This window comes from Neopelma chrysocephalum, unplaced genomic scaffold (genome assembly GCF_003984885.1).
Source record: "Neopelma chrysocephalum unplaced genomic scaffold, ASM398488v2 Primary Assembly neopelma1_61b, whole genome shotgun sequence".
NCBI lineage: Eukaryota > Metazoa > Chordata > Aves > Passeriformes > Pipridae > Neopelma > Neopelma chrysocephalum.
In genome coordinates this window covers 412,332-433,099 of record NW_020897717.1, presented here as the reverse complement: position 1 = coordinate 433,099, position 20,768 = coordinate 412,332, and the positions used below count along the sequence as shown (strand labels likewise).

Here is a 20,768-nt window from a genome sequence, read left to right as displayed (position 1 = left end):
CCCTGGAGCAGAGATGGGTTCTCCTGCCCAGTGTCCCATCAAACGCTTGCAGGAGGACATTGTAATGTAACAGCAAGAAGCTTACCAGAAGGGCAGGGTGATCCCAAACCCTTGCTCCTGGTCACTTCAGGCCACAGGACTGCAGGGACGATGCATTCTTGGGAGAGGCAGGAAAAGCCCTGCAAGCTGCCTGTTCCAAGGCCGGTGGTTTGGAGGTACAGGAGGAGATACAGTGCCTGGGGCAGGAAGCAGGGGGGCAGGAGCTAAGGGAGGGACATAATTTCTGAGCACGCGTCAGAGGAGGAGAGATAAGTTGATCTCAGGAGACTGTTTGCAGAGACAGGATTCACGGGGCTCTTCTGAGAAGCTGTTTTCCTTGATGGCACCCTCTCAGGCCACTCTTCCCAGGGAAGAAGACTGTCCCCTCCAAGCCACAACCCTGACCTGCTTCTTGGGAGGCATATTTTTCTAGGGCTAGGTTCAGACTCAATTTGTTGGAAATTTAGAAAAACGAAGACCCTTTCTCCCAAGGGCAGAGGGAGGGATTTGCTCAGGCCAGTGCAGCTGCAAAACCTCCAAACCCAGGCACAAACTACCTCCAGGACCTTGACGGAGCTTCCAGATAGCTTTCAGCACCTCCAGGAGCTGCAGGGAGATGGGGAGGGGCAGAGGGTGATGCACTACGGGCATGCACAGAAGCTCACACCAAGCTCTCAACACTTGGCCATGGCTTCCCGTGGGACCACCATGGACGTGGGGAGAGCCCAGGGATGCTTCATTCTAGACCTTCATGCTCTCCTGGCATCCTCTGCAGCAGGCAGACCCTCAACAGCCCATGTCCACAGGACTGGTCCAAGCCCCCCAGTGGTCCAGTGGCCAGTGCAGGTGCTGCTCAGGGGCCATGGGGAGGGAAGGGATGCTCCCCTGGGATTGACCTGGGGGCTGCAGTGGGAAGGACAATGGCAGGAAGCTATGTTTCCGCTTCCAAAAGGAGAAAACCTTACAGGACCCCTGTGGAGAACAACTGGACAGCTTTAATGTAAAAATCAGCTGGGAGCACAAGGAGCAGCCAGAGGCAGCCCCAAGTTGGGAGCGGGTCCTCCTTGCATGGAGGAACCTGGGGCTTGATGCAGTGGTGGCACAGGCCCACCACATGCCAGGACAGCCATGCACAGAAGACAAAAGCAATCTCAATCATGCCACAGCACAAGGCACAGTTCTGGCTCCTGCCTGCCTGCCTGCTGCCTGCCTCTCCAACAGGCAGGTGACACTCCTTATTTTCACCCAGTCAAGTGGGAAGAGGGATGCTCTCTGATGGGCTGGGGCAGCGTTCAGGTAAGACCCCCAGGGGCATGGCTGTCTGATGCACCTCTTTTGCTTTAGTACTTTCCCCCAGTCAACTCAGGGTTGCTCAAGAAGAATCCCCACCTATGTCTGTACAGATGGTATCTCAGTCGGCCACACCTTGGGCAGCAGCTAAAGCACGTCAGAGGGATGAGCTGAGCCTACAGGACCATGTCCCCATTTCCCCCTCATGTCTGCAGCTGAAAGGAGTGAAGGTGAGACATGTAAAGAGAAAGCACACAACAAAACAGGATGAGAGTAAAACAGCTCATAGCCAGACAAGTCTGAAGATAAGGACTCAGTGAATGCATGTGAAAAAACCCCAGCAGATAGAGTCCCATGGCCAGGGAATGAAAGAGGAGCAATATATGTTTCTCCATACCCTGCCTTCTCCTGGGCTTGGGAGGGGAGGGCTTTATCTATCAGCAACACATGACTACCCCAAGGTCACTGCTTGGGGAGCAGTACTGGAGGGGGAGAGCAGGACTGCAGGAGGACACCTGCCACTGGTGGCCACTAGGGTGCTGGGATGTAGAGTGAAGATGATTCCTCCATCATTGCTTTGTGTTCTTGGCCCCAGGACTGACCTCAGAGCTGGCAGACCCAGGAAGGAGTCAGGCCAGGAATGACATAAGGGAGCTGAGCATGAAGAAACCTGCAGTTGAGGGTCTGAAGGAGAAGGATGGGGACAGCTTACATTCCAGCCAGGAGGTCCTCAAAACAGTCCTGCAGTGAGAGGCAAGACAGGAGGGGCTGTGAAATTATTGGCAAGTTCAAAAGTCCCTGTAAATTGTTCCCCAAACTATGCATGGAGGTCCTCCATGCACAGAGCCCTTGACAGAGGAGGCTTGGGGGGCTCAGCTTAACCACTCTCCCACCCCAAATGCCACTCTTTTCCTCAGGAGAATCTGAGCCCAGGACTCACTCACTCATCCCCGAACAGTGATGCTTTCTGGAAGGGCAGGAAAAGCTGGCTGCCAACCAGCAGTAAGAGTACCTGCTTGTAGTATCCCCCTGCCTACTGCCACCCAGCCACCTCCTGCACCTCACAGCATCTTGACCCCCCAGCAGAGAGGCTGTCCTTCCAGCTCCAGCTCCTTCCTATATGGAGCCAGATGCAAAGGCACGGAGCTGCCAGCTGGCAGGACCCTCAGCAGGCAAGAGCTACCCAAACCCAGTGGGGGCTGCTGAACTGCTGACCCTCGAGGGGGTGAGAGAGCATCCCGAGGGCTGGATGGAGTGAGCCTTGTCCCTGCACCCAGATGACCCAGCAGAGAAGGCCTGCAGCAGGCTGCCAGCCCTGCTGGGGGGTTGGCTCAAGGGCATAAGTCATTTTGCTCCCCCCCAAGCTGTTTTTCAGAGGCTGGTCCAGGCTGCACAGCTGCTTCCAATTTAGTGGACGACAGAAGAGTGAAAACAGAGCCAGAACAACACAATCTTCCCCTGGTGTCACCACCTCCCCAGCTCCCACAATTTGGAGGGGCAATTCCCCCCAGCTGAGCAGCAGCCCCTGGGCAGAAGCTGGGACAGGCACACTGGACCAACCACCACCAGCCTGTGGCAAGTCAAAGTTGTCTCCATCTTCTGCATGTCAGCTGTGCCCGGTGGCCGGGACAGAAATACATGGGCTATTTTGGGTCTCCGGAAACCAAAGTGGCCTTTCGCCTGTAGGCCAGCTCAGAACAGGGGCCCTGGCTGACCACTGCTTTTGGCACGAAAAGTCTGCAGCCCTACTGAGAAAGGAGATGGCGAGCACAGAAGCAGGTTTTGGGACCAGTCACTGTCCGATGTGGTCTCTCTGCCAGCCGCCTGTCCTGCCAAGATCCTGCTCACTCCCTGGACAGCCACAGCATCTCGCAAACAGACTTCAGATGCTAAATGCAGCTATTTCACAATGGACACAATGGCTCTGCTCCAGGAGACAGGAGTGTCTGTCACTCCTACACCTCAAAAACCCTCTTTATCCCAGCCAGGGGGCACCCCACAATCCCCAGAAACAAATGGAGGCAGAAGGGATGGATGCCCTATCTGGGTTTGCTTGTGCCACATGCCCAATTCCAGTCACTTCCAAAGCTACAGCTATCTCCTAACAGTGGGGTAAAGCCGTCCCTAGAAGTCCCAGGATTTGGAGGGACTCGAGGAGCCACACACACCTGTACATTTCCCAGCGGATTTTAAATTGGGCTGAGGGGAAGATGCTGCCTGCTGAGAGCTGGGTTTGCCATATCTCTGCTCTATGGCAGACACAGAAGAGCTGTGTGGGCAGCACACTGTCTGTGGTCCAAGGAATGGAAAGCCAAGGAGGCAGCATGCCGTCAGTGGCACAGATCAAGCAAAGGACTTGGAGTAAACACCCAGGGGGCAAGCACCATCTCTGGCACCCTCTTCCCTTCTCCCTGAATAACTCAGCTTTCCCAAACAGCCTGGCAGGACTGAAGTCTCACATGTGGAGTCAAAGCAAGACTAGAGGCGGACACTTCCTTTGGAACGAATAAGTCAGAACCTAAACCTCCCACCCTTGGCATTGGCCTTGGCTAAACCGTGGCAAACAGGAAAATCTTTATGCGAGTAGGATCAGGCAGAGAGAGCAAACAGGAGGTGGGGAGCTCACCGCTGTGTCTGCCCAAATCCCGTCAAAACAGAGTCTCCCACACAACTACCAATTATGAGCTCAACCACAAGTCAGGAAAGAGCAAGTCACATCCCCTCCAAATCCCAGCCTGTGCTGCTACATCTGTGCAACCAGCCACCACCCAGTGTGCCCCAGCTATGATATCCCAGCCTGCCTGGGACTGTGAGCATCCTCAGGGATGCCTCAGGGAAGCACAGAGAACTCTGAATGAGAGCCACCGAGTGCTCTTCTCACGTGGAAATAGCGCTTTGCAGCCACTGACATTGGCTAGCAGACTCCACCAGCCTCTCAGCCTCCCCCAGAGTAATGTGGGGAGCAGAGGAGATGAGGGCAGCTCTAGATACCCTGCTGGCTGACCCAAGGTTACCGTACCCCTGTTGAGATGGGCTGGCCATCCGGCAAGATGTCCTATCAGGGCTTACCTCTGTGTCTTACCACACTGGGATGCTGATGAACTCCCACAGTGATGCTGGGCAATAGGGAGCCCAGAGGCTGAGCCCTGCTGAAGCAATCCCTTCTGACACATTGCATCCCCCTAACAGCCACAAGGAAGAAAGGGAGGGACAGCTGGTAGCAGACAATCTGCATTTATATATCGATGGCCAGGCTATTTACTGCTGTTGGGTTTTGTCTCAGGTTGAAGGCTCCACTTTTGGAGCAAGCCCAGCTGCAGAGACCAGGCAGGGGGAGTGTGGTGCTCTTCAGCAGCTCTCTCACCGCCCCCCCCCCAAGGCATGGATTCTGCCTTGCATCACCTGGGCACCCCACACCCGCTGCCTCCAGGAACGCACTGGCAGATCAATGTCCTGATGTGGTTCACCACGCAGACATACCAGCCTTGTGTTGCCATGAGTAGTGGGTGTGAAGACGGGAAGGAGAAGCTGAAGGGTAGGGTGGATCACTTCATAATAGCTCCATTGTGCTGCCGTTGGTCTGCCTCCTCCTGTGGTTAATGGATAACGCTCACTCTCTTTGGAGGCCACAGAGACCCACCCAGCCCTGCCATCCTGAGCCACAGACCGACACCTACAAACCCTGATGGGCTGAAAGCACCATATCCCTGTGTGCATCCTGCAGCAGTGGGCTCCCTGTGGGGGCAGAGATCCAGTCGAGAGCAAATACCATCAGCGAGCTGAAGGTACAGCACTGAGGGAGGATAAAAAATGGAATTGCCTCCAGTTTGGTCCTGAGGCCAGGCAAAGACAAGGCCTACCACAGGCAGAGCAGGCAAGGCAGATAAGGCTGGCATCTCCTTCAACCCTGAGCCTTGGCCAGGACTGAAAAGCGAGATGTGCCACTAGTCCCTCCCACCTCCCTGAACTGTTCTCCAGGGGTTATCCCCAAGCCTAGAACACGGGAGCTCCTCTCATGAGGGTTTCCCAAGACCATGAGCAAACCTGTAGCAAAACTCCAAAGCCCCCACTGTCTTGAGCCAGGTGAGCTGGCCCTCAGTTGCAGGTGTAAATTGGCTCCCTGTCCCTGCATGGTATCAATGGGTGGCTGTGCTAGGCATGATGAACCAGGCAGGAGTGAGAACCATGTTGGGAGCTGCAGCTTGGGCAGCAGCGGGAGAAGCCAAGCAGGGTGGCCCAGGCAGGATGCCCCTCTTCCCAGCAGCCTTGCAAGAGACTGGTGCCATTTCAGTGTCAGTCTGGGGGTGCAGGTACACATTCAGGTTGATGGCTAGCCCTCGTCACAGCAAGGCTGATGACACAGCCCTGCTGCCGTGACTGAGCCTCAGTACGTGGCCAGAGTGGGCTGTTCACTGGGCAGGAGGCTGATTGCGTGTCCCGTGTCCCTCTGGTCCTGCCGCTCCACTCCACCCAGCCACATCACTCCCTGCTCTTCAGCTCCAGCCCCTGCCTGCCTCCTCCCTCTGCAGCTTCCTGGTCTGCTCACTCCATGAATTTCCAGCTGGAAATTTCACAGTGAGGTGCCTTCCTATCAGACAAGTCCTAAATGAACTGAACTAAAGCAAATCTCACTGGCAGTCGTGTGGTGGGAAGAAGGCAAGAAGGCTCTGCGGAAATCTGCCTGATTTCCTGTTGACTTCTTCTGCATGAGCCAGCAGGCAGGCAAAAGGTCTCTGCTCCCCTTTGGCCTCAAGGAAAGCCAGTCTCCTGGAGATGAAGACTCACCATGCTTACCCATGTCTTAACCAAGAGACTGAAAAAGAACCTTGAGCACTGCACCCAGAATGCCAGGCTCACCCACTTGTGTCACAGTCGGCACATGACAGCTACACACACCCAGAGATCTGAGCCTCCCCTTTCTTGGGGATCAGTGAGACCCAGGAAAGCCTGCTCCAAGCCAGAGCAGGACCAAAAGGTCAAAACAGTGATGTTCTTCACACCACCACCATCACCAACGAAGTTATAAAGGGCTATTAGTGTTATTCCCAAACAACAGCTTCCCTTGTCTCATGGGAGCAACAACCCTTCAACATATTCCTCATGCAGCATCACAGCTCCGCTCCCATATGGGGACCCCAGAGCCCATCTACAGCCTCCGAACCAGGTCTGCAGAATCTGGAGTGGAAGATGGGGTGCAGTACTGTGCTGCAGCCTCAGCTGGGGCTCTGTAATCCCTCCAGACCACACATCCTGATGTAACCAAACCATCCAGGGCCTGCCCCTACTCTGCACACTTCTTTCCCCATCCCACATCTTGCATACTATTAACCTAAGAAACAATTAGTCTGTATCACACTGCTTAATCAAATCCTAATGTGTGGCTGGTAAAAGTCTGACTCCTGCCCATCTGCAAATGTATGTCACTTACTCTACATAGTGCTTTGTACTTTGTACATACTTGCTGGCAGCTGAGTAAGACTTAGCAAGGAGATGTGACTCCAAGAGCTGGCAGTCCTGCAGCCCCAACAGTGCAGTGCATAGGTTGGTGCTGGGGAGGCTCAGGAAGGTGCAGGGAAGTAAGCAAGGTTTACACAGTGGAGTCAGTACGGAGCTGGCAAGGACCACAGGCAAATAGCACTCTGCTGATGAGACCAGGGGTTGCAGCTTCTTTAACACTTGCCAAAAACCTGGATGTTACATTGAACAAAACCAACCAAGATCTGCCTGTGTTCCAGAGAAAGCACCAGAAGCTGTTTGCTGGCTTCCTAAAGCTGGTGCCTTCCCATCTGGACTGGGCACACAGGTGGTCCTGGGCTTCCTCTGTCCCAGTGAGCTGGTCCCCAAACCCTGTCTCTGCAAGGGGAGCTGGGAATTAAGCCAGGCAGAGTGAGGAAGGTGTAGCATGGGAGTGGGTGAACGGGTGCCTTGTCCTCCGCACCCTGGCTTACCCCCCGACCACAGCAAGGAATGAGACAGGTCATGCCAGGGCAAGAACAAAGCCCATGGCTCATCTTCAAAGAGGAAGAGGCTCAATAATACCTCCCAGCCCAAGATAATGAGAGGAGGGATGCCATGCTGGAGAATTGATGCCAGTAGTTAATTACACAGCTTGGTGAGGAATGGAGAAAAGGAACTGCAGGATGGAGGTGCCATACTGCCCTATGTGCTGGCACTACATCTGCTGATTCAAGCTGAAGTGAATTTCTTCAGCCTCTTCACTCCAGGTACCTGGCACAGTGTAGGCTCCCACCTCTTGTCTGCACTAGCTGCAGAAGGAACAGTCATGCAGCAAACCATCTTCTGAGGCCAATGCTACAGCCCTCAGTGCTGAACAGAAAGTGCCTTTGCTCTGTGGAGACCTTTTTGGTGAGCAAACCTATCTGTCTTTTCCAGCAAAAGGCAATGGCTGGAGCAGGAGTGCTTTGGAGGGCACACGTGTGGTGTTGGCACTGGACTGACACTATCAATGGCCCATGAGCTGCACTCAGACAACCAGTGTACCCAAGAGAAAAGCATCCCTGCATAGTCACATCCTGAGATAGCTTTGTAGTGAAGGCAGGCTTGAAGGAGCCTGAGGCTGCCCAGTCAGGGCTGGCGAAAGGAAACAATGCCACCAAGCTGGGATGAGGTGCAGAAGGGGAGTGGGATTTCCCGTGTCGGCATTCATAGAAGTCCTTCAATTGTGTCTTCTCACAACAGGCAACTGAGGGGCCGGTTGGCTGCTTCCTGCTTTGGAGCAGCCGGGAAGCACATCCAGCTGTGGCCAACAGCTGCACAAATTCCTCCTGCAGCCCCTAGCCTTGGGGATCAAGGATAGAGTCTTACTTGTCTGCAATCCCACAGCTCTAGGGCTTGGCTGCTGTTGCCTTCCCACACAGCCCACAGTTCCACAGCCCATTCCCAAGAGGCAGATTGGAATGCAGTGAGTATAGGAACGGATGGCGTTGGTTTGCCAGTATTAGCACCTAGCACGGGTGTGAGGCTCAGATTTAACTATGGGGTGGCGAGGACAGCACAAAAGGGCTCTACAGGAGTTCTTGGCACTCCTGCCTGGACCAGGCTTTCCATCAACGTTGATGGTTTGCTCAGAAATGGAAAGAAACTCTCACTCACTGAAATCTTCCACAGCATCCCAGAGCTAACCAGGAGCATTTTCTTGAGCAGGACCTGGAGCAACCCTGGGCCAGCAGTTTTTCTGCCAGACAAGGGGGCTCTGCCCCGCTTTTCGCACAACAGCACACGGTACCCTGCCCCCGCACCTGCCAGCGGGTCCTCACAGTACCCGCCGACTGCGGCATGCTGGCAGACGCCGTCCTGCACATGGGCGAGAGCTCGGCAGGGATGTGCATCTCTGCAGCCGGAGGACCGCCGCACACACCCCTTGGAAAAGTCCAGCATCCCAGGTATCAAAGCATCACTGCACTTCGCATCCCCAGAGCCCCATGCTGGACGCTCCATTTCGCATCCCCAAAACCACATGCTCTCCCCGCAGCAGTAACTATGAAAGGGGATTTGGAGTTGCCGTTCAAGGTAGCAAGGAAGAAAACCCTCCGTCCTAAAAAGCAGCACCTAAGCATCATACCCGCACACCCCCACTCCGAGCCGCGACTTGCCCGCCGCCTCTCCCCACGCTCTGGAGCCGGGTCCTGAGACTGGAACAGCCGCCCGCTCCCTCCGAGGGCTCCCGGAGAGGAACCCACGCACCCGGCAGCTTCGAAAATCCGCGAGGAGCCTCGGAGGGAGCCGGGATAGCCAAAAGCTCGGCGACTTTGAGCCAATACCTTGAACGCGGGCGCCTACCGCTGCCCCCCGCTGCCTGTCGGCTCCGGCGCCTTCTGTCCCCGGTGCGGATGGAAAACCACTGCCTCAGTCCCGCTCTGTAAACTCCTCCTCCGCTTTTTTGCCGCCTTCAGTGCCACGCGGTCCCCGCGTGGGAGAGGCGGCGGATTTTCCGACTCCTGCCCCCTCCCCGTCCCCCCTCGCCCCTGGGAGAGAAAGGGTAAGAGGAACCGCGACCCCTGCACGGGCAGCCGTGCGCGCCTCAGGCTGAACCCACCTGCGCCGCGCTCTCTGCACCGCCCCGCGTTCTGCTGCCGTCCCTTCTCCCGGCCTTGCCCGCCCTTGGCTCCCCCCCTTTCCGCGCCTACCGTGTCTCCACGCCCCGCAGCTGGCGGGAAACCCCCCGGCAGCTACCGAGACCCTCCCTGTAACTCCGGAGCTGCACCCAGCGCCAGATTGGCGTTAATATCTATGTATTAATAAATATTAAAGCTCTAAATCATGGCTCTAACCGGAGTGTGAACTGGCCCTATTCGCCCGGTCCCTCACTTGTCCCCCATGCTGCGTTCTAATATAGACAAAAACCCTCTCTGCTGGCAATCACCACTTAAGGGTGTAATATGTACACATATATATGTGTATACATATATATGTATAGATGTGTGTATATATACACACATATACATACACACATGTATATAAATATATTCCTAAATCTTTGTTCGCGAAGCCTAGCCATGATAAATATGTGTGTACACACACCTGTACACACATATGTACATGTGTGCATATACATATGTATATATGTAAAACTGTCTTGAATTAGCGATCCAGTGGGTGACATCCTTGCCTATGGCAGGGGGATTGGAGCTAGATGATCTTTAAGGTCCCTTCCAACCCAAACCATTCTGTGATTCTATGAGTAGGATTACAGACAGTCTTTTGCGTTGTGTATTCGGAGCGGCACTACCAGGATGGCAGGCAATGTGTAGAGCCCTCTGATACTTAGCAATTCCCCTATATTCAGAGGATATAAATAACATGTGTATGCAGTATCCAAAGGGCAGGCACAAACTCTAAGATGTGAGATGTGTTTTTTCAGGCTGCCGTCTCCAGGCTCCTATCAGTCTGGAATAGATATCTACTCCACCGTGATAAAAGCCTGTTGTTTAGCTTAAGTGCAGACGTGCAGGAGTCCTCAAGGTACTTTGTCCCCCAGCAAAGGGAAGTGCACAGAGTGCACCTGAATTCAAGCTCATATCTGTGCAGTTAAACAGCCACAGAAATATTTTTTATAAAGCTGGATGTTTAAAGGTTCCTCCACCAGGAACAGAGGGCCCTCCTGGCTCTCTCCATTCACCTCTGCTGTGCGGCCACAGGCAGCAACACCAGGAAGTCCCTGCAGCAGCTTTGACCATGAAAACACTTGTTCCATAAATAAACAATCTCAGACAATTCTCTGCAGATGGCGATCAGTTTGGGTTAGAAATTAAAACCAGAAGTTAAAACACTCCCAAAAGCTCTGGCAGATTCCCATCCTCACGATCTTACAGCGCAATGATCTCTAGCACACGTCTCCCTGCAGAATCCAAGCACCAAGCTTGTATTTTAAGACAGACCTACAAAACATTGCCACGTAAGCAAAAAGTCCTTAAGGCCCAAGAAAAAGGCAATGGGAACAGGGCTGAAACAGCTACCAATGGCTTCTGAGCTGCAACCATGACACTGCAGAGTGTCACTCTCAAGAAGAGACCTCTTCACTGATCTGCTTGGTAACAGACTCTGCAGCTGGATCTCTCCCACTGTGCTTCTGGTAGATATTTGTCATGGGCTTCTGGAATCAGCAGGATGCACTAAAAACATGAAGTGAGCACCAGCAATGTTGTCAGACAGTAAGACAGGAGGCTCTTTTCTTAAATGTAAGATTCATATCAGATAAAATTAAATTTAAAAGCTCTCATCTCCAATTAAAGCTCCTTCTGTGTCCCTCAGGCAATGATGGGCCTGCCTTTCCTCAGCACATTTTTCCTAAGCCATTCTGATCTGGAAGGTGTTCTAGTTAAGCTGCAACAGAGACAAAACCTCTCCTCTGTCCACTCGCCTCACCTTGTCTCTACTCTCCCACCTCCTATCTCCTCTCTTCTCTGCAAAAACCAAATAGAAAGGCAAGGTTGCCTACTTTGGCATGTCTCACATCACCTTCTCTCTAGCTTTGAGATGTACCACACTGTCACCCACAGAGGCCCTCAAGCCCTCTTGGCAGTCCCTGGGACACGGATGCCATGGCACCTTGGGCCCCATGTTTCTCCTCGGGATGTCCACACTTGCTGCTTAGCAGCATGAGCTAAAATTTGAGCATCTCTATAATTTTATTTTTCTACATAAGCTCCAACTTTAGGATAGGCTAAAAGCTGTGAGAACAAATTACCCCAGGAACTTGAGCACAGGGTCCAGAGTGGTGGTGCCCAGCCAAAGTGCCACTGCTTTCAGAAGCCAGGACAAGGCTCTCTGCATCATTATAGCCTCAGATCCTATCCTTGGGAGGAGAAACACCACAAAATTTACCTTTGAGTAGATATTCCAGGAAGTCTCCGCTTCAGGACAGGGTGGGTGTAGCCACTGCCTCACCCCAGGCTTTCAGCAGCAGGGTGCATAGCACTTACCATCACCAAAGTACAGGATTAAATGTTCTCTAATTCACAGCTCTAGTCCTGTCTGCACAGCCGCTCCCTCAAGCACTGGAATCAACATCCCTCAATAGAGATGTCTCTCACTGGAGACAGGGGGTTTGAAATCCATTAGCACTGAACAGAGTCTCAGCCACCGGTGACCGCAGGCAGACAGGAGGCCAGCAGATGGACCCGAGGGGAGGCGTGGAGAAAGGCAGCTTCCAGCTCTTAAGTACAGCACGGGCTGCTGGCTGCTTCTCTCCACAGATCTGTGTACCCACCCACCACCGACTTGCAGGACAGGGTTTAATGATGTCTTCTTTCAGGCAAGCAGGAGACCAGGAGTGAGCAAGACACTGTGGGGTGAGGAAGGCTAAGGCTGGAAGAGCATGAGTGTCCTTTAAAATCCAACCCTGGCTGGTGCAGGACAGTAGACATTTCGCTCAAGGTTCTCTTCTCAGGAGAGGCACTTCAGCCCCTCAGGGAGCATGTCTGCTCTCAAGAGCAATGCAGGTCCTTGGGCTGTGTAATGCCAATGGCAGCATGCAGTCGCAGGGGGGGTGACACCTCCTCTGCAAGGGAAGGTAACAAATCGCACAGCCAGTGACAACTCATTTATTGCCCCACAAACATGAGCCCTTGCTGCAGGGCCAAGCTGCCTTGCTTCATCTTGATGAAGTGTGTTGCCTTTGCAAAGCCCTCTGCTCCCAAGTGACTCTCATGTTATCATTTTCACCTCTGTGTGTACAAAAACAAACCTCCTAGAAGAAACAAACAGCTACAAAACCAGTTTCTGCTCCAAAACTGGAAACAGCTGTGCTTTGCCCAGCACTGGTACTGGGCCCACCACTGTACAGGACACAGAGCTAGATGTTTCTCCCCTGTGTAATTTGGGCAAGGAGAAAAGGCAGCCTTGAGTGAGGCCTGGGGACTTGCTGCATTCCCACCCTCTCCATCTCCAAAACAGCAGCATGGTGCCAAAACACACTGCTGCTGTTGGCAGACTGCTGTGCTCCCCAGAGGAAAGGGAGAAGGCAAAGTCCTGCTTTCCAGGAGGACGGCAGCCAGCAAAGCCTCTCCCTTACGTAAGGCTGGAAGTCCCACGGACATGCTTATCAGGACGTGTTGATGGGGCTCAAGCTGCCCAGCCCTTTGAGTTTTCTTCTGAGACCTCAAACTTGCGCTGCAGGAACTGCATCGCTGTCACCTGGAGCCCACAGCTAGTTTGTAACTGGCAGAATGAACAGGCCAAGTGCTAAAGTGCTCTCCCTTCAAAGACACTTGCTGCCAAACCTTTCACAAAAGCTGCTTCCCCCCCCCCCCTTGTAGCAATTGCTTGCTTTAACTAAGCTATCCAAAAGGGGAAAACAAACAAACAGCTGGTTTGGAAAGCAAGAGCAAAAAGGGAGATTTATTCCAGGCAGTGGATAATGCATCACATGAGCTAAAGGAATATTTTCGGTGCCTCTTGGGCAATATTTGAGTTTTAGGCCCTGAGGAGCTAGACAGCATTTGCAGGCACTTAGTGTTTCCAGAATCCTTTACACTTGGCACCCACGTCGACCGTTTTCCTTGGAGATTTGCAAGCACTTTGCAACCATACATTAATTAACCCACCATCCCTCCTCTGCAGTGAGATTTCCTTTTCCCTCTAATGTGCCTGTGCCAGAGGCAAGGGAAACTGAGGCATGGTGAGGCCATCCACCTGCAGCAGGGCTGAGATCAGGGGCTTCATGCTGTCCAGTTCTCCTTTGCATTGCAAAACATCCTTCCCTTTGCATGCGTGACCCACAGAAGCAGTGTTTCCCTACATTGGGTGCTGCTCACACCATTTCAGAGGAAGGCATGGACAACTCAGCTCAGAGAGCCTCTGCGCCACAGAGCAGAGAAACAGAGAGCCAGTGTGTTTAAAAAGCAGGGCAGGCAGGCAGGAATGGAGTGGCAAGCAGATTAGCAGCTGTGTCTGATTCTCTGCACGTGTGACAAGGCAGTAGGGCACAGCCATACTGGGAAAGGGGGAGAAGGGGGCATTTTAATCAGTCACATGGAGGGAAACACAGAAGATGCTGGACCTCTGTCAAGTGCCAGCAGGTTATTAACCTATTAGCCAATGGGGGAAAAAACCACTACAGGCTCCTGTGAATCCAGTTATGATGAGACTACAATGATCCTGGATTCTTTGATAGTCAAAAAAAGCATCTCACCCTGTTGCCAAGATCAGCAAATGGCTCAGGGACCATTTTAGTTTGGCTGTTTCCTTGCTGGTCCTGGCTGAAGAGCTGCTGGCAGACCCTTTTTGAGGGTGGGTGTTCTCTGGTTGCTGCTTGCAGGACTCCTGATAGTAACCCCCCAGGATTTCGGTGCCCTGCCCTGCGTTTCAGGATGAGGTGTTAGGGCAGAGGTGATTCTCACCTGATGGGCTGAGCCTGGCTGGGGAAGGAGTGGGCTGCAATACCCTCCCGAGCTCTGCCTGTGGCACAGATATCCAGCTGGCACCTCACCGCTTGCAGGGAGCCACGCAGACCTTCAACACCCCGTCGTCCCTCTGCTTCCTCGTGCAACCCGACCTGCCGGGATAAAGTCAGGCAGCTGCCTGTGATTTCTTCACTAGTGGGCTGAGGGCAGCAGGAGCTCGCTGCCAGTAGAGGAGCAGCCCCAGGTGAAAACCTGTAAGGAGAGGCAGGGGAAAGAGGGGCACCTGTTGCCAATCAGCCCCACCACCTCCCCATGCTGAGCATCCCCCCCATGCTGGTAGCACTGAGATGCAGGTGACACTGCTACTCCTAAAGCACTCACAGCACCGGTGAGCAAACAGCCTGGAGACATGATAAGGAGGGGCCTCCATTCAGCCCGCCTCTAGCCCTGTGGCGGTTGCAGGGCCACCGGTGTTTTCCAGCTGGGCAGGCAGAAACAAAACCCATTGTCCCCTGATTTGGCACAGCTCAGCAAGGGGCTGGGGTGCCCAGAGGGCTCCTGGGGCCTGGCATGGACAGTGGGGTCCAGTTAAATTCCAACCCCTCTTAGGCTGCTGAAGGTGGGGGGGGGGGTTCCTGGTGCCCAATGGAGCAGCATCATCTTTGGGACATGGGGCATCTCCCAGCTGGCAGGCTAGGGAGACACAAGCCACCCTGCCCAAGCCACTGCTGAGGGTCTCCCACCCCCACCACCTCCTGGGTGCAATCCTCCCCAGAGCAATCCCTCTCTCCTTCATCCCCATCCCTCTGTCTCCCTCCCTGTACTGCTGCTGCCATCTCCTGAGTCCCAGCTACCCATTTGCTAACTCCTACAAGCATTAAAGCAGTAAATACTGCCTAATGACACCAATTAGCCGTGAAGTTGCTTTGTGGCTAGTTATTGAGTGACAGCTGTGTAGCCACCAGCCAAAGGTAAAATGTTACCCCACAGCACACAGTTTCCACCTGCCAGGGCCTGAGCTGAGGCCTGAGTAAACTCAAGACACACAGGCCAGGCTCCCAGTGGTACCAGAGGAGACAGGCAGGAACACTCTGTGGCATTCAGAAATGGTAGTCCTGGGGCACAGGCCACTCCAAGCACCAGTGTCACTCCGTCATGGTGTCACACGAGGTCTCCTTGGCAGAGGATGGAACTGGCATGGGCAGAGGGACCCACACTATAGTCAAGGTCATCTGGCCCATTGAAGCAGTGCCGGGGGCACATCCTGCTCCTTAGCTGGCAGCATCAGTCTCCCACGATGGAGCACAGCCATTAAGGAAGGAGCTGGCTGGCATTCAGCCACACTCGTAAAACACCACAGGGGAGCTGTGGGCTGCTGGGAATGAGGGAACCTGGCAAGAGGAAGAGGGACAGCAGCTGCTGTGTGGTCCTGTTACCCCAGTCTGCAAAGGCCATCCACTCCCCAGTGGAGCACAGTGCCCAGCAGCTCCCTGCATCTCATCTAAAAGGCAGAAGACGACTTTCTGGAGGATGGGTGAATCCCAGGCTCAAAGGATAGCCTGAAGCCATGGCTCCCCATCAGCCTTCCCAAGGCACCTTGGTGGCAGCAGGCAGAGCCATGCTCTGGCTGTCAGGGAGTGCTGCTGCAGTTGGTGGCTGCCCATCCCTCGTGGCAGTGCAGGGCCAAGGCACCTGCCTGCTCTCCCATCCAGCCTGCTCCCTGGGCAGGCTCTGTGGCCACTGGCACCACGGGGACTATGGCACATGGCCACCTGCAGAGACAAGGGCTCCAAACACAGGCCCAGGAACTCTCACAGCCATGCCAGCCCCGTGTCTGTCCCTGGCTCGATAGTTGCTGGCTGGCGTGGAGGAATTCCGCTCTGTGCAAACGTCTGGCAGGGCTGACTAAATCCTGTCTGGAGACTAAGCCCATCCTGTCATGCTTTCCCCCTTGGGCGAATCAGCAGCAGAGCTGTGGCTGAATGCTCCCAAACATCCCCCAGAGAGGTCTCCAGGAGGGCCCTTTCCCACAGCTTCCAACAGTACCAGCCGTTCATCATTTCCTCTCCTTGCCAGTCATACTTCCATGGATTCCCAAGCCAAGACATGGCCCCCAGGCCACCCGGCAGAACACAACCACGGGACATCAAAAGAAGAGCGGGCCGAACCCATGACCAGCGGCCCATCTGTTGTGGATCATCCAAGTACCACTGGGACCGCCCTCTCTCCCTTCCTCAGCCCCTCTGCAAAGCTGAGTGTCCACCCGTGGGCAGAGGATGCTCTAACACGGACCAGGAAGGAGGGAACCCCCGGGGGGTCCTGCACCCCTCAGGCATGAGGCTGGGAAACACTGCTGGGAGCCTGCAGTGCCCTGTGCTCACGCTGCAGGGGGAGCCCGTAAGAGTTCGGCTGTTCCCTGAGGGGGGAGGTTGTGGCTCCTGGCCCCTTCCCGTGCTCGCTGCAGAGCTGCCCGACCCCCGAGGGCTCTGCGGGGACCCCGCACCCACCGTACCCGTGCTGCCCCCTGCCGGCGGCGCGGGGCAGCCGTGGGCCCCCTCCCCTCCCGTGACCGGCCAGCACGGGGAGCCCACGGGGAAGGAATTAGCCGGCCCGCGGGCTTAAGCGGCTCCGCGGAATGCGGGAGGGAGTGTGGGAAAGCGGAGGGGGGCGGGGGGGGAGGGCAGCAGTGGTGTTCTCCCAGCTGTGGGGAGCTGACGGCTGCTGGGAGAGGGTCCGGCATTCTGGGTAGGGAGGCATCCCACGCGACCCCTCGGGCTGGGGGCTAGGGAAGGACGGGCACAGGCCCGAGCGCTGGGTTCACTGTGAGGATGATCAGGCAGTGAGCTGCAGCAGGGGGATGGGGGCATCACCAGCTCTGGGAGCCAAGTGAGCAAAGTGGGACTAGGAAACCCAAAATGTGGGCTTGTTGTGTGTGCTGTGCTAACCCATGGGGGGAGTGGGGATGAGCAGGAGCCAGGAAATCTGGGAGTAAGCAGGGAAGTCTGAGGGCAGAAGCTCAAGCTGTTTGTTTGAAGGCGGTTTAAAGGAGCAGGGCAGAGTTTGCTTGTAGGTAACACACTGTGCAGAAGGGGAGGGATAATGTTAAGAAGCAGATTTCAGGGTCAGAGTGGATCGCATGAAGATACAACACAGTGACAGTCACCCTGAACACAATACCTATCCTGTAGGGCTGTGCTTGCTGCTCAGCTGTGGGCCACAGAGAAAGGGGTCCTAGCTGGTCCTCTGAGAACCCTGAATCTCATAGGGATGGGATGGGATGGGGAAAGGCATGAGGTGCACCTCCTCAGCATAGCTTACTTCTCAAAAGGCAGCTTGCCAGCTTCTTCCCTTGGTCTTGGGCTATAAGGCATCCAGGAGCACCTCTGTGCCACTGGTCAAGTGCTTCAGGGACAAGAGGGGGTTCCTGTCACTACCTTTCCAGGGGCTCATGGTCTCAGGCTGACTCCATACTCAGCTGATAGGGACTCAGTCTCTGGGGAAACACCTTGCTCTTCTAACACTGCTGCCCAGACCCAGTAAATCTTTTTTCTGGCAAGCCAGAAGACAAAAGTCAGCCCTGACTACAGTGGTGGCTGGCTTCCTAGAAAGACCCCCCTCTGAGGAGAAGCTGCAGACAACCTACTCCCTGTCTTCTCCACTCTCCCCACAGAATCTGCCACCTCCAGAGGGTGCAAGCAGGTGGAAAAGTCGCACCTGGTTTTTGCTAGTGCTGTGTCCTGGGATTGAAGAGCTGGGAAGCTTCACAGCAGAGCTGAGCTGTTGTGCAGTGCTCAGCAGTGCTGCTGCTGGCCCTGCTTTGTATCTGCAGTCATGATGGTGCTGGGCTCTCTGCAAAAAGCCAGGCTTCTCAAGAAGAAAAAGAGCTCCACAAAAGCCTAGTTTCCGAGAGAGCCCCTGGAGTGGCTTGTTGCTGATGGTAGCTCAGGGGCTGCCCGCTCTGATGCAGGACAGGCTGCTCTGCCACTGCTGCCTGCATCTGCCATCCTGCTGCTCCTAGTGCCATCCAGCTTGCCTTCAGGGATGCTCCAGCCACTCCTGGCAGGGAGTGGGGGGCTTCTTGTATGTCTGTACATGAGATAGCTGCTGCAGCGCAAGCAGGCCAGCAGCAGCACGTGGCTGTGCTCCTCCACCGCATCCTCCATCATTTTCCTGCACAAGCCTGAGGACCATGACAGATGAGTTTCACTATCTCCTATCACCCACCTGTGCCAGTTTCCCTCACTTCCTGCACTTCCCCATCCGTTGCAGCCCCTACAGCACCCAGTTCCCCTTCAAGACAGCACCAGGGCAGTGAAGGGATAAGGACAACAAGCAGCAATGGGGACCCTGTTTTATCACCTCTTGCATTAAGACCTTTACCGGGGCAGTAGAGCAGCGCCCTGACCTGGAGAGGCACCACGGATGTGGGGTCAAGGGCCATGCCACAAACCCTACTCTGCCTGCACCTTCATCTCTCTCTCCCCTGCACACGAGGTCAGGGTCCTACAAACAAGCCTGAAGCCATGCCTCGGACTCTGAGGGCAGCCAGGACCTCTGCACTGGGCCAAATCATGCTGAGGACAGCCGAGCATGGTGCCTGGGGAGAAAGGAGCTGCATGGGGAAAGGTGCAAGGGCAGAGGGCAAGCTCCCAGCGGTCAGCCTACAAATAGAAAGGGTCATGGGAGAGTGCCCAGCTACTGGGACAAAGGGCCTGTGAGAGGCGAATGGGGCTGCAGAAGAAGCTCTGGCAGGGAGGCAAGCAGTGGCACAGCCCCAGGGCCTCCAGGAACGTGGAAGGCTCGCTGGCGGTGTTCCCTGTGGTTACAGGCACCCCCGGGGCCATACAGGAACATACGTGACTGTCAGGGCAGGGAGGAAGCCAGCGCTCACGGAAGGCTGGGACTGACACAGGAAGGCGACGGGGCCGTAAGCAGAGGCCGTGTCAGCCCTGCAGTGACATCCCCGCGGGCAGAGTAACCAAACACCACTCCCAGCTGCCTGTGCTGGGGGATGGAGGGGGAGAGGCCTTTACTGCCCCGTGACACTGTGCTCTTGGGACGAGCCCCCTGCCCGGCCCCTCGGGGGTCCCGCAGAGGGAGGGGAAGGGAAAGCAGCAGCACTCAGCGCCAGCAGGAGCGGGGCCGAGCGTGCCGGGGTCGGAGACCTGCCACCCCCTCAGCCCCGTCTGCCCCGCACGGCCGCGGGACGGCTGCCAGGGCTTTCCCGAGCGCTGCCGCCGCCGCCGCCGCTGCCGGGGTCCCTGGTCCGCCCCAGCACCCACCCGCTCCCGTGGCAGCCTGGGCTCCGCCGCGTCGCTTACATGTTCCCCCGAGCGTTGCCGGCTCCTTCCCGCGGCGCCGCCGCCGGCACGGTCCCGTCCCGCGATGCCCGATGCCAGCAGCGCCGGCCGCGGCACGCCGGGTCCTAGCGCTGCCCGCCGCGCCAAGGGCACCTCGCGGGCGGGCTGGGACAGCTCGCAGCTTCGCGGCCGCCGGCACTGCAGCCCAGTGTTCTTACCCCTCGCACCCCGCTCTGCCCCGCTGCCCGCAGCTGCAGCGTCCGCACCAGCGAGAGGGATGCTGCAGCGGTCGCCACGCTGCCGCAGCCCTGGCAAAGGGATGGCCGGTGCTACGGCTTTTCCCAGTGCTTTCCCACCTGCTGGAGCAGGCAGCTGGCCCTCCTGCCCCGGGGGTCCCTGCCCCGGGAGGGGGGCATCGCCGTGCTGCTAGTTTGCCCAGGCAAGGAGGGCAGGTGCTGGCAGCCAGTCCCACCAATGCTGCTCCCCCTTTCACTACCCCCTGCACCGGCACCAGGCTCCGAACCCTCCTTGCAGCTATGGGACTGCAAAGCATCAATCTCAAACTGGAGGCAGTGTGAGATGGTTACAGAGCTCAGCACAGGCCCCCAGCTGCAGGGTGACCTTGCAGCAGGAGTGCCGAGCAGCCAAAATGCAGGACAAGACCTTGGCTCAGTGGAGGGGATTGGAGCCAGTCCCCCTTCCTGGTACCCAGAAGGCACAGTGGGGACAGTGCATGCTCCGCTCACCTCCCTGCCTGCGCCCTGCCCTTACCTTGATGGCTCTCCTGGTGCCGGATGATGCAGCCTGCAATCTCCTCGCTGCCAGGTGCCAAGCAGGGTCGGGGTTTCCCAGAACAGCAGCAAAACCAGGGTCCAGAGGCTTTGCCACCCCACAGGCTCTGCAGCTGGAGGGGGTTTCAGAGCCCTGGTGCTGGCTGGGGCTGGCTGAGCACGGCTTCCGCTGGCTTAGCAGGTGGAGGCTGCATGCACGGGCAGATTAGTGGGGGGGGGAATTGGCTTCTGCCACAGAACTTCAAGCGGGATTCGTCAGAGCATTGCAGTGGGGCCAAGTGCCAGCAAAGGGAAGGAGAGAGGGATGCCTGTGGGTGGACAGCCACCTTGGGGGGACAATGCAGGCTGTACAAGGGGAGCACTGAGAGCAGTGCTGCAGATGCCAACATCATCCCTGGGATGGAGTCATCTCTCTGGTGGCCCATGTCACTCCATGCTGCTGTGTGAACTCGGGCCATAGTGGGACACTTGCTGAGCTCCCACCC

The 20,768-nt window shown here is 55.9% G+C and overlaps 1 protein-coding gene across 8 annotated transcripts in view; it reads right to left on the bottom strand.

Annotated features, from left to right (window-relative positions):
* The window catches only part of SLC29A1 (solute carrier family 29 member 1 (Augustine blood group)), a 34,145-nt gene extending 13,783 nt beyond the window's left edge, over positions 1-20,362 (bottom strand). The window contains exons 1-3 of one of the 8 annotated variants that reach the window (XM_027681842.1): positions 20,264-20,362; positions 14,190-14,344; positions 11,674-12,349 (exon numbers count right to left, since the gene is read on the bottom strand). The gene's annotated coding sequence lies outside the window, so the exon portion shown is untranslated. Of the gene's footprint in view, positions 1-85; positions 232-9,385; positions 9,435-11,673; positions 12,350-14,189; positions 14,345-17,906; positions 18,151-19,513; positions 19,574-20,263 lie in introns of those variants that run through there. The other 7 variants (XM_027681839.1, XM_027681838.1, XM_027681840.1 and 4 more) reach the window with 7 other exon arrangements.
* Between the last annotated feature and the right edge of the window lie 406 nt (positions 20,363-20,768).